This window comes from Cupressus sempervirens, chromosome 7 (genome assembly GCF_028749045.1).
Source record: "Cupressus sempervirens isolate cs-2001-9-10 chromosome 7, ASM2874904v1, whole genome shotgun sequence".
Lineage (NCBI taxonomy): Eukaryota > Viridiplantae > Streptophyta > Pinopsida > Cupressales > Cupressaceae > Cupressus > Cupressus sempervirens.
This window is the reverse complement of record NC_143124.1, coordinates 231,940,223-231,955,930: the sequence shown is the minus strand read 5'-3', so window position 1 is coordinate 231,955,930 and position 15,708 is coordinate 231,940,223.

Genomic DNA, 15,708 nt, shown 5'->3' with positions numbered 1-15,708 from the left:
AATACATTAACAAACACATAATATATTATGATAACCAATAATCTCATACATTAACAAACATATCATATATTAACCAATAGTGTCATAAGTCTAATAATGTCATGCATCAAATAAATGTCATACATCAAATATAAATGTCATATATACATCAAATGTATATCGAATATGTCCACTGACATAAAACCCAACATATATGTCCGCTGATGCCTATACATGTATGCCTATCAACTATATCTTCTCCTTCCCATGAGGGGAAGGAAACAAATCTCTAGAGTTCTTTGGTCATTGTGTGGAGGGAGATGATAGCAATGATGGGGTCTTCCTCATACACTCGCTTGTCCTCTTGTTGAGGCTCTTCTCTAAGTTAAGCTTATACAAACAAAGTAGATATGAATCAATAATTTTTATACATTGAAATCAAATATATGTACACACAAAATTAATTATTTTCTTACCACCATCATATAGTCGCTCTACAAGTCCACCTCAAAGGCTCATGGATGAATGGGTGAAACAATACCCTGCAACAATTCAATCAATATAATCACTTATAAATAAAATTAGAAATTTTGATACTAACTATTATAAATGACAACTAAAACCAAAGAAATTTTTTTCATACCTCAGTCACTGGCTGTGAACTAGCCATAGCTACAGCCACTCCATGATCGATAGACTACCGAAGATGAGGAGGAGTCTCAGATGTCAAGAGCTACATGTCATACAATACATGTTATATGTAACATAAAACATGAAACACATATAATCAAATGAATTAAATTAACATGAAAAAAATGTACCTCTATGAAGCTCGTATCACGTCTGGGCTTGGAGTCCATAGTGAATGTCGACAGTCATGTACAGAACTTATGCACATGCATAATTTTTTTTGTCAATCCTTCATATGATTACTTAATAAATTTATGTATTAATTTAAATGATTAAATTGATGCATACATCTGGACTCATCGACGAGACAAAAAATGGGGCCAAGGGATCACTACTAGGGCAGCCAACACTCTGACCCTAAATTTTGAACAATGTCAATACATGCTAATTAATTAGTCATTCACTATACATATGAAATGTGATCAAATTAGTTTATTATAATTGTAATTTATTTGTGTGTCAATGCCAAATGTCTCATTCAAGTATTGATCAGTCACTAGCCCATCATCGACACCATCTCCAGCATGACTGCCAAATGTGCATAAGGATCCACATGATGTACACATGTGACCATGACATGCAGAAGGCTCTTCCTCAACTAATGGACTCGTACAATGAATGAGGGTCTACGTCAAAGCACTAATAGTCCCTAGAGTGTTGGCCTCTACATGTTCCTTCACAATTGAAGAAATAGTCACATTCTCACCCTGTGGCTTGACCACAGGTGCCCTAACTACATTAGGGTTAGGACATGCCCCCGAACTCTCAAATGATGACCCCCACCTCTACCTTGAGAGTCTAATTTATCAAAATAACTAGGGATCTCCCCAAGGAAAAACTCACAATACAATTTCCTTAAGAAATACATTGGGACCTCGTGATTATTGCAAGGAGGGGCATCAAAAATTGTCCACCATTTATCCCAAAAAAATTTCCTAATACCATCATGTATGCACCAATGGATGGGGAACCATTTAGTTGTCTCTCTAACAGTATCTTGTTCACCAGGCTTTCTAAATAATGCACAAATCCTCCCTTTTGGTATATCTTTTTTTTTAACATCTTGATATGATAATTTATTTGCATAATATATTTTTTGTTCATCCCTCCTAACCCACCAAATTTCTAATTGACCACTAAAAAAAGCTATGTGGGTATTAGTTGACTCGAGGGAGGATCCCAATTGAGCTCTCATTGGATTGGTTTGTCCAGAAGCTTTCAACCTACCAATGAGTGCTTCTAATTTATTTTTTCCTTTTTCTATTTCATTTACTATGTTTTCTTGTGTGCCAATTGGTGCAGGTTGTGGAATTTGTTGTTCTTGTTGTGGAGGGTTTTGGTTTGGGTCTTGTTGAGGGTTTTGGTTTTGATCTTCTTGGGGATTTTTCAATTCATTATTCACATTTCTTGATAAGAAATTAATTGAAATCTAAATAAATAAACAAATTTAAAGAACAACTAAAAAAAGAAATGTAAAAAATAATACAAAAAACATATAAAACAATGCAAAAAGAAGGTTAGACAACATATGGCGTACTTGTGATCTCGAATTTCAATGGTGAGGAGGCATATTGTCAAGCTGGGTGGTGAAAACCTTCAAATTTTTCAGTTTGTGTATGCGCTGTGAGGAGGGGAAGTAGGAAAATAGAGAAAAAATGAATGGGTTACGAGTATGCAGCCCATTTATAAAAAATTAGGTTTCTTAAAAGCGTGTATGCACTATAATATGTACACGCTATGGCTTGGGATACCTAAGCCATAGCATGTATCCCAAGCCACAACATGTACGTGCTATAGCACATACACACTATTCAAAGTTTAAAAAAAAAGGGTGTCACCTTTTTGGCACCACAACTTGGTGCACTTACCCAAAAATTATCATCATGCCAAGAAAGATACTAAAAAATCAAACAATGGAAGAGAACGAGAGAGATTTGGCAATGGAAAGAGATAAAATAAAATTACTATGTGAAAAAAGAAAATTACAATGCAATAATGAAGAATTATCTTTTGAAGAGGAACATGAACCACCAATACAAACAAATAAAGAGGAAGAATTGGAAAGACAAAGAGAATGAATGAGACTCTTACGCTTAAGAAGACAATTGAATTGTAAAGCTACACCATCTTCTAATGTTGGAGTCATATCATCATCTCATGTTGAAGAGAGGCTAATTTCTACATCTGGTGAGTACACACTTGATTTGGCAATGGAAAGAGATAAAATGAAACTACTATGTGAATAAAGAAAATTTCAATGCAATAATGAAGAATTGTCTCTCGAAGAGGAACATGAATTACCAATACAAGCAAAAAAAGAGGAAGAATTGGAAAGACAAAGAATGAATGAGACTCTTATGCTCAAGAAGACAATTGAATTGTAAAGCTACACCATTTTCCAATGTTGGAGTCATATCATCATCTCATGTTGAAGAGAGGCTAATTTCTACATTTGATGATGTACACACTCCATTATGTCATGTTGAAGACACAACATCAACATATCAAGTAGGTGATATTTCATCTTTTGCATATTATTGCCAAGGCACATCATCTTTGGTTCAAGGTACACAAAACACTTAACGTTATTTTGATGTTCAAAATGTTAAGGGAATGAAAGAGTTTATAACATCTTCTAGAATTCATTTTAGAAGACCAAATTATTTGATTCATGTTGATACTAAAATTTTGAAATCAATGCTTGACAAGATTAGCAAGCATACTTGTCAAAGAAAAGTTAATCGTATTGGAGATTATTCTTTGAAGAATTAAATATGATAGGTTGATGCTAATTATTTGTTGAAATGATGAAGAATTTGAAATTTAGGCCCATAATGAAGATTCTTGGGCTACGAACGATGAATGATTCAAATCAAAAAAATATTTTAAAGAATCTAATGAGTGCATATGACAAACTGGGTTCTAAATCACACACCAAAGATAGTAATATCACAAGATGCATACTTACATTGACAATAGAAAGTACCCAAATGAAGAAAGTTTGACTCATGAGAAATACAAGCAAAAAATTAAAAATTAGTAGAGGTACTCTAAGGAGAGCCATGATAAGGTGTGAAAGAGTGGAAGATCCACAAAAAAATGAGTTATGGACATGTAGCGATAGAGTACTATGAAAGGATAAAGAAATTATTGAAGCTTTCAAATTATTGATTGAAGATTTTTAGACACATAACATGCATGTTTACCCTGATCAAAGAGGTGTTGTAAGAAGGAGGATTGGTAGCCGAAATCGTGATCCACATGTGAAACTTTTTTTGGACTCAACTAAGACACAAGTTTTTGCAAAATTTATTGGTATGTATCCTCAAATTTGAATAAGTCAAATATTTTTTGAGATAGGTAAACCTTTTTATGTGAAGATAAATCACACATGCACAACTTGTTTTTGTAGGATACATATTGAATTTTGTAACCATTTAGATGTTCTTAGGCATTTATGTGTATTTTTGTATTCTATGTGGCTTTTGAAAGATTCTAACATGAATGAGCCACCTTGATCTGCAAGGGAAGTCATATCAAATATTTTATGCAAAATAAGGGAAGGTCAGCAATTTTACAAGATGTCATGCTTGGATGGTAAATGCTTATTTTGTGGTTCTTTGCAACTTTTATCAACTTGTGAACATAGGGATAGTACACATGCAATTAGAAATGAAATAGTAGATGGCTGGATTTGCAATTAAAGTTGTGCAAGGATACATTTCCACTAGATACCATTGCTTTGGTTGTAGACTTTGTAGAGAACTACACACAACAACCACAAAATGAGGTGCAAGCAAAGTATTATACTTCTCAATAGGTTTCTATATTTGTTCATTTAACATTCATGCATGCACATACAAGTATAGAGGATGATAGGAAGATATTGAGGGAGTACCATTTTTACATCAACGATGATCGATCACATTTTACAAAGTTTGTACATGGTTGTTTTCAACTATTTTATGGAGATTTGGCTAACATGGGAATACCATATCATCAACACATTATTTGGTTAGACAATTGTGCATCTCAATTCGAGAATGCTTAGATAGTCTATTGGTTGAGGAGGATGCAAAGGTTGTCTAGAATTCAATATATGTGGAATTTTATAGAGGTTGGTCATGGAAAGAGAGATAATGATAGTGCAGGTGCATGCAATAAAAGAGCCTTAGCTCATGAAGAATTAAAGTACATGATGGAACAACATCAAAAAATGCAAAATCTATCATCCAGTGGTGTAACACTACAATGGGTCCAGGTAATGAAGGTGATTCTATGTTTCATAGATTTTTTTGGTTGATAGATAATACTAACATTGCAATATATGAGGATTGTTGTACACTAACAAGATCAGGTGAGTTGCACTCTTTTAGAAGCTCTGATGTAGGTTCATGGAGTATCCACATACGAAAAAATTACATACTTTTTTCCATCATATGCAAAGTAAAATTGGGTTTAGTGTGAGTCAATTGAATGAGTGGACAAATGGGATATATGAGTTTTGGACCCAATTGACACCTATCATCCTCCAAAAGCACTAGAAATGGTAGAGATGGATTCATCCATTGACTTTGACCACTTGTCTTATCTAGTACAACCTACTAATATATATATCTCTGTAAATTGAATATGTAACTTTATAACTTTTAACTAAGTATTTTTTGAATTAATAACCACATTCTGTACATTTACCATTGTAGGCCATGTTTTTGTTGTTATTGCACCTGAAGACAATGAAGAAAGGATAGATTATTATTTGTGTCATGTCTAATCCCAAAAACATTAGATCACTCGGTTACAAATGGTGAAGGTTTAGAGTACCATATAGGTGCAGTGGGTGTAACTAGTACATGGCTTAGACAATATTCTATGAAGAACCCTAACTTGTGGTTATTTGAGGATTAGCAAACAAAGAGGAAGATTATTCATTATTCAAACCTTATTCTCGCATGAAATGTCCACTTCATAAAATATGGTGGAAAACCACATAATAAGAATCTTTGAAAGGTTCACAAGTCATACCATAAGGAAATACTTGAAACATTAAAATATAGAGTAGATCTAGTTGGTTCATTAGATTGGATATAATTACAAAAACATGGACCTCTCTTGCTTTTAGTGATGTAGAGTGCACAACTAGGTAGCTTCAAATGGACTTTCCCACTCTTTCACCCAACCAAAAAGCTACCAAATCTCGAACCTTCTCACAAGGTTTCTGATGTAGTGGAAAAGTACAATGGGGCCCAACAAAGTTCACAATGTAAAAATGTGTAAAGGAAAGGCAATGTTCCCCAAACCCAAAAAATAAAAACTATCCTTTCTACAACTCCAAAAGCCTCCCAAAGGCCATGGTGGATGTATTCCACCTATCTAAGATGGATTCAAGATATTTCAAGTGGTTTTAGACCCTCAACCCAATCCTAGCACTCAAATTCCTCAAAATTGCCTAGCAAGCCTAATTACCCCCAACTAGGTCTCCAATAAGAAATATGTTGAGTTTTCTCTCAAACTCTACAAAGGAACTCTCAAATAAAATATTTTTTTAGATATCTCAAAACATATCTTTAACATATCTCAACCTTATTATATCTCAACAGATATCTTTAACATATCTCAACCTTACTATAGGTTGTTTTGGACCAACAAAAAAATCCTCCAACTAGGCACCCTTTTTATATATAAAATAGGGTGGTTTTTCTAAAGAAAATACCTTCTTCCCTTGCTTCCAATGCTCCAAAATGTTAATAGTCTCCTCAAATGGACCGGATCTAAGGAATATTAGGTTAATTTGATGCTCCAACCTCTACAAGTAAGAAATCCCAAAATTGGTCTCTTACAAACCCTACAACCTAGAGCTTTCTCAATGTATCACTTCCAAAGCCAAATTCAATCAAATAAAGATTGATTCACCATATCAAAGGCATATGTAGACATAATCTACCATAAAATACCCCTCTCCAATTGATAGATCTCCTTCTATTTCTCCTTAGGCATGCATTTCATCCACCTACAACCACCTAAACTTTGTTAGAAGCCTCCAACCATGCAAAATTGTGTCCAAAAATTGTTAGAAGGATTATTTACATATTAGAATAGGTTCATTCCATGGGAATTAGATTCCCACATCCATGGAATGGCCAATTTCTCTGTAAATGCCCAAAACTTACAAAAAATGATGAAAACTTGCTTACAATTAGCACTTTTGGCAAAATGTATTCCTACTTATCTTAATGCACCAAAAAATGGGTTAGATATCATGCCAAAATATGGAAAAAAACATTACAACACTAAGAAACCAATGCAATCAAGAGAATACACACAAAATTGCTAAAAAATGGAGTTTTATTGCATTCTTTAGCAATAGGTCATACAATTGCTAATGGAATCCATACAATGATTTACTTATTGATCCTATGCCTTTATTGGGCTATACAGGATGAATTAAAACTTCTTGAACCATATTCTATCGATTGGAATCCATTAACAAGTTTAAAACCTTATTTACTTGTTTTATTTCATACTTTATTGCTTCCTACCACTTAGGACTTGTTATAATTCTTCTAACCAATTTAGATCCTTTTTTGGCACTATTGGCCACCCTTACATTATTTTTGTGCCTAAATACCTTATCGAGACCTTTAGGACTTTTAAAGTTTCCATTAAATTGTTCATTACACATTGCCATTATAGGCTTCAATACATTCCAATCCACCTTTAGGGATGTCCCAAGAAAGACCCAAAAAAATCACCATTTTGGATACCTTTTCAGAGTTGTAGCAAATCCCAAGGCACCAAGTTCCATTTTTGCTCCAACACTCCCTTTCCTTTAGAAGGCAACATTGACCTAATTGATCAAGTTAGGCTTGTTTTCCAAAGAAACATAGAGGAAATTGGTACATGGAAACACACCCAACACTCAGGAATGACTAAAAACCTAATTTCAACTTGTTATCAAATGCCCATCCCTCCAATAGGTCTCTAACTCATGCCATACTTCAAATAACATGTCACAAAGGTCAAATCCTCTTAAGTATTTAACCTAGGGCTAGTTAGGAGAAATATAAAAAATTATTCCCTAGTATTGAAACCCTAGAATCATTTAAATGACCCTACTAACTACCATTCCCCATGAGGCCATAAAAATCAAACCATAGAGATTATAGTTAGGGCCCCATTTATGGAATATGCACAAAATCATTGTCCTACAAACCCTGTTGCACTAAATCTTGAATAACTTGAGAAAAAAAACACTTACAAGGATAAAACCAAAAGGAAAAAAAAGGAAAGTCCAATATCCTTCTCAAACAATCATTAGATCAAACTTTTTGATTCATACAATATGATAAATTTACAAAAATAGTAAAAATGGTTTCAAAACTTAAAATTCTTTAGTGCAGTTTCTCCCAATATGTACAATATGCCCCTTTAGACCTCATAAATGAGGTATTTATCCATCCTAGCCCTATTCCAAAGGTTACAACTATTATTTGAATAGTTATAACTCCTTTCCAACCAAGTTTTATTTTTGAGCAACTTTTTCAACTATGCAATTTTTGCACAAAAATTGTAACTTTTGTAAAGTTCACTAGATTTCACTTATAGGACTTGAAAAAGGTTCCAAATTAATCAAAAACAACCAAAAACACCTAATTCTAGGCTATCTTAGAAAAACATTCAAAATGACCCAATTTTTCCTAATTAGAAACTTTTTCTCATAACTTGGACAAAGTGGCCTAGGCATACATATCTTTCTCATATCTCTCTCACAATTCATTATGGGATCAAACTATCTACTCTATTAGCTTTGAGTGGTTAGGTAAACTCTAGTCCCAAGCTTTTCCTATCCTATTTACTGCTTGAACATTCTCAGGCATGAAGAACATCATTGACTCTAAGAGTCACCAAATGCAATAGGACAATGATATCTAATACGGCATATCTCAGAGCTCATGTGAGGTATCGATGCAATTTTAAGTGCCACATGATCATGTTTTTGACACCTACAATAAACTCTCCATATTTTTCAAGATTTGATTCTATTTTTATTTTGTGGCCCTATCTTGGGTGATGTTGAAACTTGTAGTGTTGGTCAGTACAAAGTCACCAACTAGTGAATCTCTCTAACCATTTATCATGGGATTGAACCATTTGATATGTTAGGTATGAATGGATAGGTAAACCCTAGTCCCAAGCTCATCCTATCCTATGAACTACTCAAGTATTCTCTAGAACACCAAATAAAATTGATACTAATAGTCACTAAATTCCATAGGGAAGTGATTTTTTATGGGTAATATCTCTAAGCTTGTATGAGGTCAATTCATGGTGGTACATGATCATTTTATTGACACCTATAGTAACTTATTTCTCTTCTTGGAGACTGGATTCTATTTTGATTTTGCGGCCCCATCTTAGGTGATGCTAAATCTTGTAGTGTTGGCTAGTACAAAGTCACAAATTGGTGAATCTCTTTAACCATTTGTCGTAGGACCAAACTATTTGCTTCATTAACTCCAAGTGGCTAGGTAAACCCTATTCCCAAGGTTGTCCCATTCCATTGACTGCTTGAACATTCTCAAACACACTGAACAAAATTGGTCCTGAGAATCACTAAATGCCATCGAGTAGTGATCTTTGATGGGGCATATCTCAGAGCTCATGCAAGGTATGGATGAAATTTTGAGTGCTAAAGGATCATTTTGTTGACACCTACAATAACCTTTCTCTCTTTTTAGTTATTGGATTATGTTTTAATTTTGTGGCCCCATCTCGGGTGATGTTGAAACTTGTAGTGTTGGCAAGTACAAAGTCGCCAACTATTGAATTTTTGTATCCATTTGTTGTGGGATCGAATTATCTTCTCCATTAGCTCTAAGTGGTTGCATAAACACTAGTCCCAAGCTCATCTTGTCACAGTGACCACTTGAACATTCTCCAAGATGCCAAATGAAATTGATACTAAGAGTCACTAAATTAAATATCATAGGGTATCAATATTTGATGGGGCATATCTAGGAGATCATGTGAGCTATGGATACAATTCTAGGTGCTACAGGATCATGTTGTCAATACCTACAATAACCTCTCTTTATTTTTGGTGATTGGATTCTATTTTGATTTTGAGGCCCCATCTTGGGTGATGTTGAAACTTGTAGTGATGGCTAGTACAAAGTTGTCAACTAGTGAATCTCTCTAACCATTCATCATGGGACCAAACTATCTACTTTGTTAGCTTTAAGTGGCCTAGTAAACCCTAGTCCCAAGATTGTCTCATCTTTTTGACTACTTGAACATTCTTAGGCATGCCGAACACAATTGATCCTGAGAGTCACTAAATGTCATAGGGCGGTGATCTTTGATGGGGCATATCTTAGAGCTTGTGCAAGATGTGGATGCAATTCTATGTGCTACAGGATAGTGTTGTTGACACCTACAATAACCTGTGTCTCTTTTGGAGATTGGATTCCATTTTGATTTTGTAGCCTCATCTCGGGTGATGTTAAAACTTGTAGTGTTAGCTAGTACAAAGTCACCAATTGTTGAATCTCTCTAACTGTTTTTCATGGGATTAAAATATCTACTCTATTAGCTCTGAGTACTTGGCTAAACCCTAATCCCAAACTTGTCTCATCTTGTTGAGTGCTTGAACATTCTTGGGCATACCAAATGGAATTGCCTCTAAGAGTCACTAAATGCCATAGTGCAACGATCTTTGACAGAGAATATCTCAGAGCTCATAAAGGGTATGGATGCAATTCTAGGTGCTATAAGATCATTTTCTCAAAAAATACAATAACCTCTCTCTCTTATTAGAGATCGGATTCCATTTTAATTTTGCATCCCTATCTCAAGTGATGCTGAAACTTGTAGTGTTGGCTAGTACAAAGTCACTAATTGGTGAATCTCTCTAACCATTTATTGTGGGATCAACTTGTTTGCTCGATTAGCTCTGAGTGGCTAGGTAAACCATAGTCCCAAGCTTGTCTCATCTTTTTTACCACTGAAACATTCTCAGGCACACTAGAGGGAATTGACCCTACAATTTACTAAACACCATAGGGTAGTGATATTTGATGGGACATATTCTGGAGCTTGTGTGAGGTATGGATGCAATTTTGGGTGCTAGAGGATTGGGTTTTTGAATCCTACAATAACCTATTTCTCTTTTTGGATATTGGATTCCATTTTGATTTTGCATCCCAATCTCGAGTGATTTTGAAACTTGTAGTATTGGCCAGTACAAAGTCACCAATTGGTGAATCTCTCTGACCATTTGTTGTGGAACTGAAGTGTCCACTATGTTAGCTCTAAGTGCTTGGGTAAACCCTGGCACCAAGTTCTTCTTGAACTATTTACCACTCAAACATTCTTACGCATGCTGAATAGAATTAACCCTAAAAGTCACTAAATATTGTATGTTGATACTTGGAAGGATGAAAAAGATACAAGAAGTTGAACATATAAAGGAAAGTTTAATGAATCAAAAAGTATTGTAAAAACATGAAATAACTTAATCCAAGGTAAAACTTCAATATTCAATCTATTATTTCAAACTTTCTTTGGAAAATCCATAAACTGTTAAAGGAAATGTAACAAAATGTTTGTATTCAATTTCAAAAATGATCTCTTCCAACATCCAACTAATAGTTTTGTCTTCTCCCAGGTCTTACAGGGCCTCCCAAAGCATGAATTTAATTATACCAACCATCTATCCTTCCTTCCGTGCCAAAACTAAAAGCTTGCACAAAATTTTGTGGAGCAACTTTTAAAAGTTGCTAACCACCTTGCATTTTTTTTATTTGTTCACTTCAAGACCCTTGAAACCTTTTTGAATGGAACCAAATAGGTTCAATAGAGGTGTTTAGACATAATGTGGTCCCCTAGTAACCAATATGCCTCTCTTTGTCTCATAGATCCATTTGAGAAACTTCCTAAAAAATTAACAAATTTTTGCATTTCGGATCCTAATCAACCAACATTACATTTTATGAGTTCCAAACACTTGAAGAAGATGAAAAATAACTATTTAGGATCTATTTGGGTCATATCCCACTTACCAATGACTTGTCTAGACTTTGACCCACTTTAACCACCTAGTGTTCCCCCTAGTGTTTATTGGCTTGTACATACCTAAACAATGCTTAGTAAAACCAACTTGATAGAAGCACACCAACACATCACCCTAACAACAAGCCTCAAAGAAACATCAACACAAACAAATCCAAAACAAGGGTTGTTAGGTTCCCTACACTAGGATAATGACAGACAAAATATATCCAAGAAAAAATGCAACAACTATAGCTATAGGAATCATAAGAAGAGCATATATAATGTGTTTCCATGGATGAAGCTCCCAAAGAGATGGATAAGAAAGCAATATTGATATCAAATTCCAAGAATAAATTAAAAAACTTTATTTCAAGTCTTCTTGTGTTTTGAAAATAAAACATATATAAACTCTTGAAATGTTTATAATGACACTAAGATTCAAGCTTAGACATTTACATAATGTGATCAACTCAAGAGTCAAACTTCAATGTTAATTGTATATTAGTAATAAGAAGTCAAGTTTCACTATTCTCATCCCAACAAAAACTCTAAATAAGTTAAGCATAATCAAAAGTACTCGTACTTTGTACAATTTAAATACCAATTAATATTAGAGCCTTATTCACATGTAGAAAGATACTATCAAAGATTATTATAATGATTACTACCCTTATTGAATATAAAATGTATCACATGTACATAAAATGTATGTTGAATATGTCCACTAACATAAAATCCAAGATATATGTCCACTAGTGCCTATACATGTGTCCATCCCTATATCTTGTCCTTCCCATGAGGGGAAGGAAACAAATCCATAGAGGTATTTGGTCATTGCATGGAGGAAGATGATGGGGATGATGGGGTCTTCCTCACATGCTTGCTCATCCTCTTGTTTAAGCTCCTCTCTAACTGGAGCTTATACAAATAAAATATATATGAATCAATAATTATTAAACATTGAAATCAAATATATGTACACATAAAATTAGTTATTTTCATAAAATAGTCACTCTATACATCCATCTCAAAGGCTCACAAATGATTAGAAGTAACAAGGGCCTACAACAATTCAATCAATATAATCACTCAATCATACTTATAAATAAAATTTGAAATTTCAATACTAAATATTATAAATAACCACTAAAACCATGAAAGTTCTTTCATACCTTGGTCAATGGCTCTGAACTAGCCATCGCAGTAGCAACTCCATAATCGATGGAGTGACGAAGATAAGGAGGAGTCTCAGATGTGAACAACTGCAAATCATATAATACAATTTACATGTTTTTTATAAAATAAAATATAATTAAATGAATTAAATTAACATGAAACAAATGTACCTCTACAAAGCTCGTATCATGCCTAGGCTTAGAGTCCCTTGTGAATGTCAATGGTCCAATAGAGAACTAATGTACATGGATAAAAAATTGTGTCAATCCTTCACGTGATCATTTAATAAATATTTGTATTAATTTAAATGATTAAATTGATACATACCTATCAACTTGTTGAAAGGACGTAAAATGGGGCCGAGGAATCTGTACTAGGCCCATCAACACTCTTACCCCAAATTTTGAACAATGACAAGATATGCTAATTAAAATTTCATTCATTATACGTATAAAATGTAATTAAATTAGTTTATTATAAATTTAATTTACATGTGTGTCAATGTCAAATGTGTCACTCAGGAAGTCATCAGTGACTAGCCCACCATCCATATTGTCTCTAATGTGACTACCAAACATGTATAAGTATTCACATGATGTGCACATGTGACCACAACAAAAAGAAGGCTCCTCCTGAACTAATGGACTAGTGCAATAAATGAGGTTTATGTCAAAGCCTTCATAGTTGTAAGAATTTTCCTTAGGGAAAAATAACACCAAGATCATGAAGTTCAAACACTAGCACAATATGGACTAATAATAGATGATCAAAATAACAATAATGAGATTATCATGTGTACATACACACTAGAAGTGCTTGTATATAAAGATATCTAGAATGACTAGGAGTTAGCAAAGTGATAAGCCTCACAACTAAGCACACGTCCACCAGAAGTGAACTATTCTCCATTGTGCATGAATGTATGTACAACAATGAGAGGATAAACATGATAAGGTGTATCTTGTATAGAGATGTTGTAGATGCCATGTGCTTAATTAAAGTATGAACAACTGTGTTGTGTACATAACAACTCAGATGAATATGGAAACTCATGTGTTGTCAACAAGACAACTCATATAAGTACATATACTCCTATGTGTCTATATGAAAATGCATTTAACCTAAGTAAACTTAAGTAAAGTTTAATTATAATTAATTATTTACACTAACACCCCCCCCCCCACCCCCTTAAGTATAACTTAGGGGAATGCACTTAAGCTCACAAAAACTAGGATGAAAATGGATGATGAGTCCTAACTACTAGGCTATGTTAGGTACCCATGTAAAAAAGAAATGCAATGCAATCTCTTTGAAAATGGAGAAAGAGGGAAAACCTCATGGGAAAAACCCTCCCCCAAAAAGAGAGATAAGTACAATAAAGAAGAGAAGAGTCATGTGACCCCCCTGGTGAAATATCCCACACCCACAAGAGATCTGGAAAATGAAGATATTTGACCTCAATGAAAGGTTTGGTGAAGATATCTACAACTTGCTCTACTACAGGACAATACTACAATGCAATGACCTGCTAATGTATCAACTCTTTGATGTAGTGCATATGAACCTCAATGTGCTTGGTCTGTTGATGCTGAATTGAATGTTTTGAGATCTCAATAGCACTTTGATTATCACAAGAAAAGATTGTGGGTTTAGGTATGGAAAATCCAAACTCCTTCAGAATATGTTGTAACTAAATAGCTTTTGTAGCCGTAGTGACAACTCCTCGATACTCAACCTTAGTTGAAGAAAAAAAATAGTATTTTTGTTCTTACTCTACCAAAAAATGGGGCTAGAACCAAGATGAAACATGAAACTTGAAGTAGACTTGTGAGAATCAAGATCCCTTGCATAGTCTGAGTCTGTATATCCAACAAACTAAAGTCCAATACCTACTGCATAGTGTATCCCATGTGTATGTGTACCTTGTATGTGGTGCAAGATGCATTTGGTGGCCTTCCAATGAAGCTCATGTGGCTCTTGCCTAAAGCAAGAAACCATGCCAACTACAAAAGCTACATAAGGGTGTGAATGTTTCAAGTAGATGAGACTCCCAACCAACTATCTATACAATGTAGCATCAACAAGTGGAGTGGAAAACTTGGCCTATAACTTGACACCTAAAAGAAAGGGAGTAGGTACAGGCTTGCAGTCACTCATGTGAAATTGATAATGAAAATCAAGAGCATACTTGGGTTGAGAAAGTGTGATCCTATCTAAAGGCTGTTTGATCTCAATACCGAGGAAATAATGAAGTAAACCCAAGTCTATCATAGCAATTCTATCTTGCAAAGAAGTCTTGATAGTGGTAATAATGGATGAAGTACTTCTTGTAATGATCAAGTTATCTACATAAAGCATGAGTATCAAGTGTGAGTCATCCCTCTAAAGATTGTAGACATTTGAATCCGAATGACACCTAGTGAATCCTATTGAGAGTAAGAGGGAGTCCATCTTGGCATATCAAGCCCAAGGAGCCTACTTAAGACCATAGATAGACTTCTTTAATCTACAAAACAAAGTAGAATCTTGTATGAAACCCTATGTCTACTCCATATAAATCTCCTCATGAAGATCACCATTCAAGAATGCATTCTTCACATCCATCTGATGAACAACCCAACCATGAGCTACAATAATAGCTAGTGTCAAATGAATGGAGTTCATTTTAGCTATCGTGTATAGGTCTTAGTATAGTTAATACTAAGAACCTATGAGAAACCTTTAGCAACAAGTCTAGCCTTATTCTTGTCCCCACTTCCATCTACTACAAACTTTCTTCCAATAGATCCACTTACACCAAAACAACTTTCT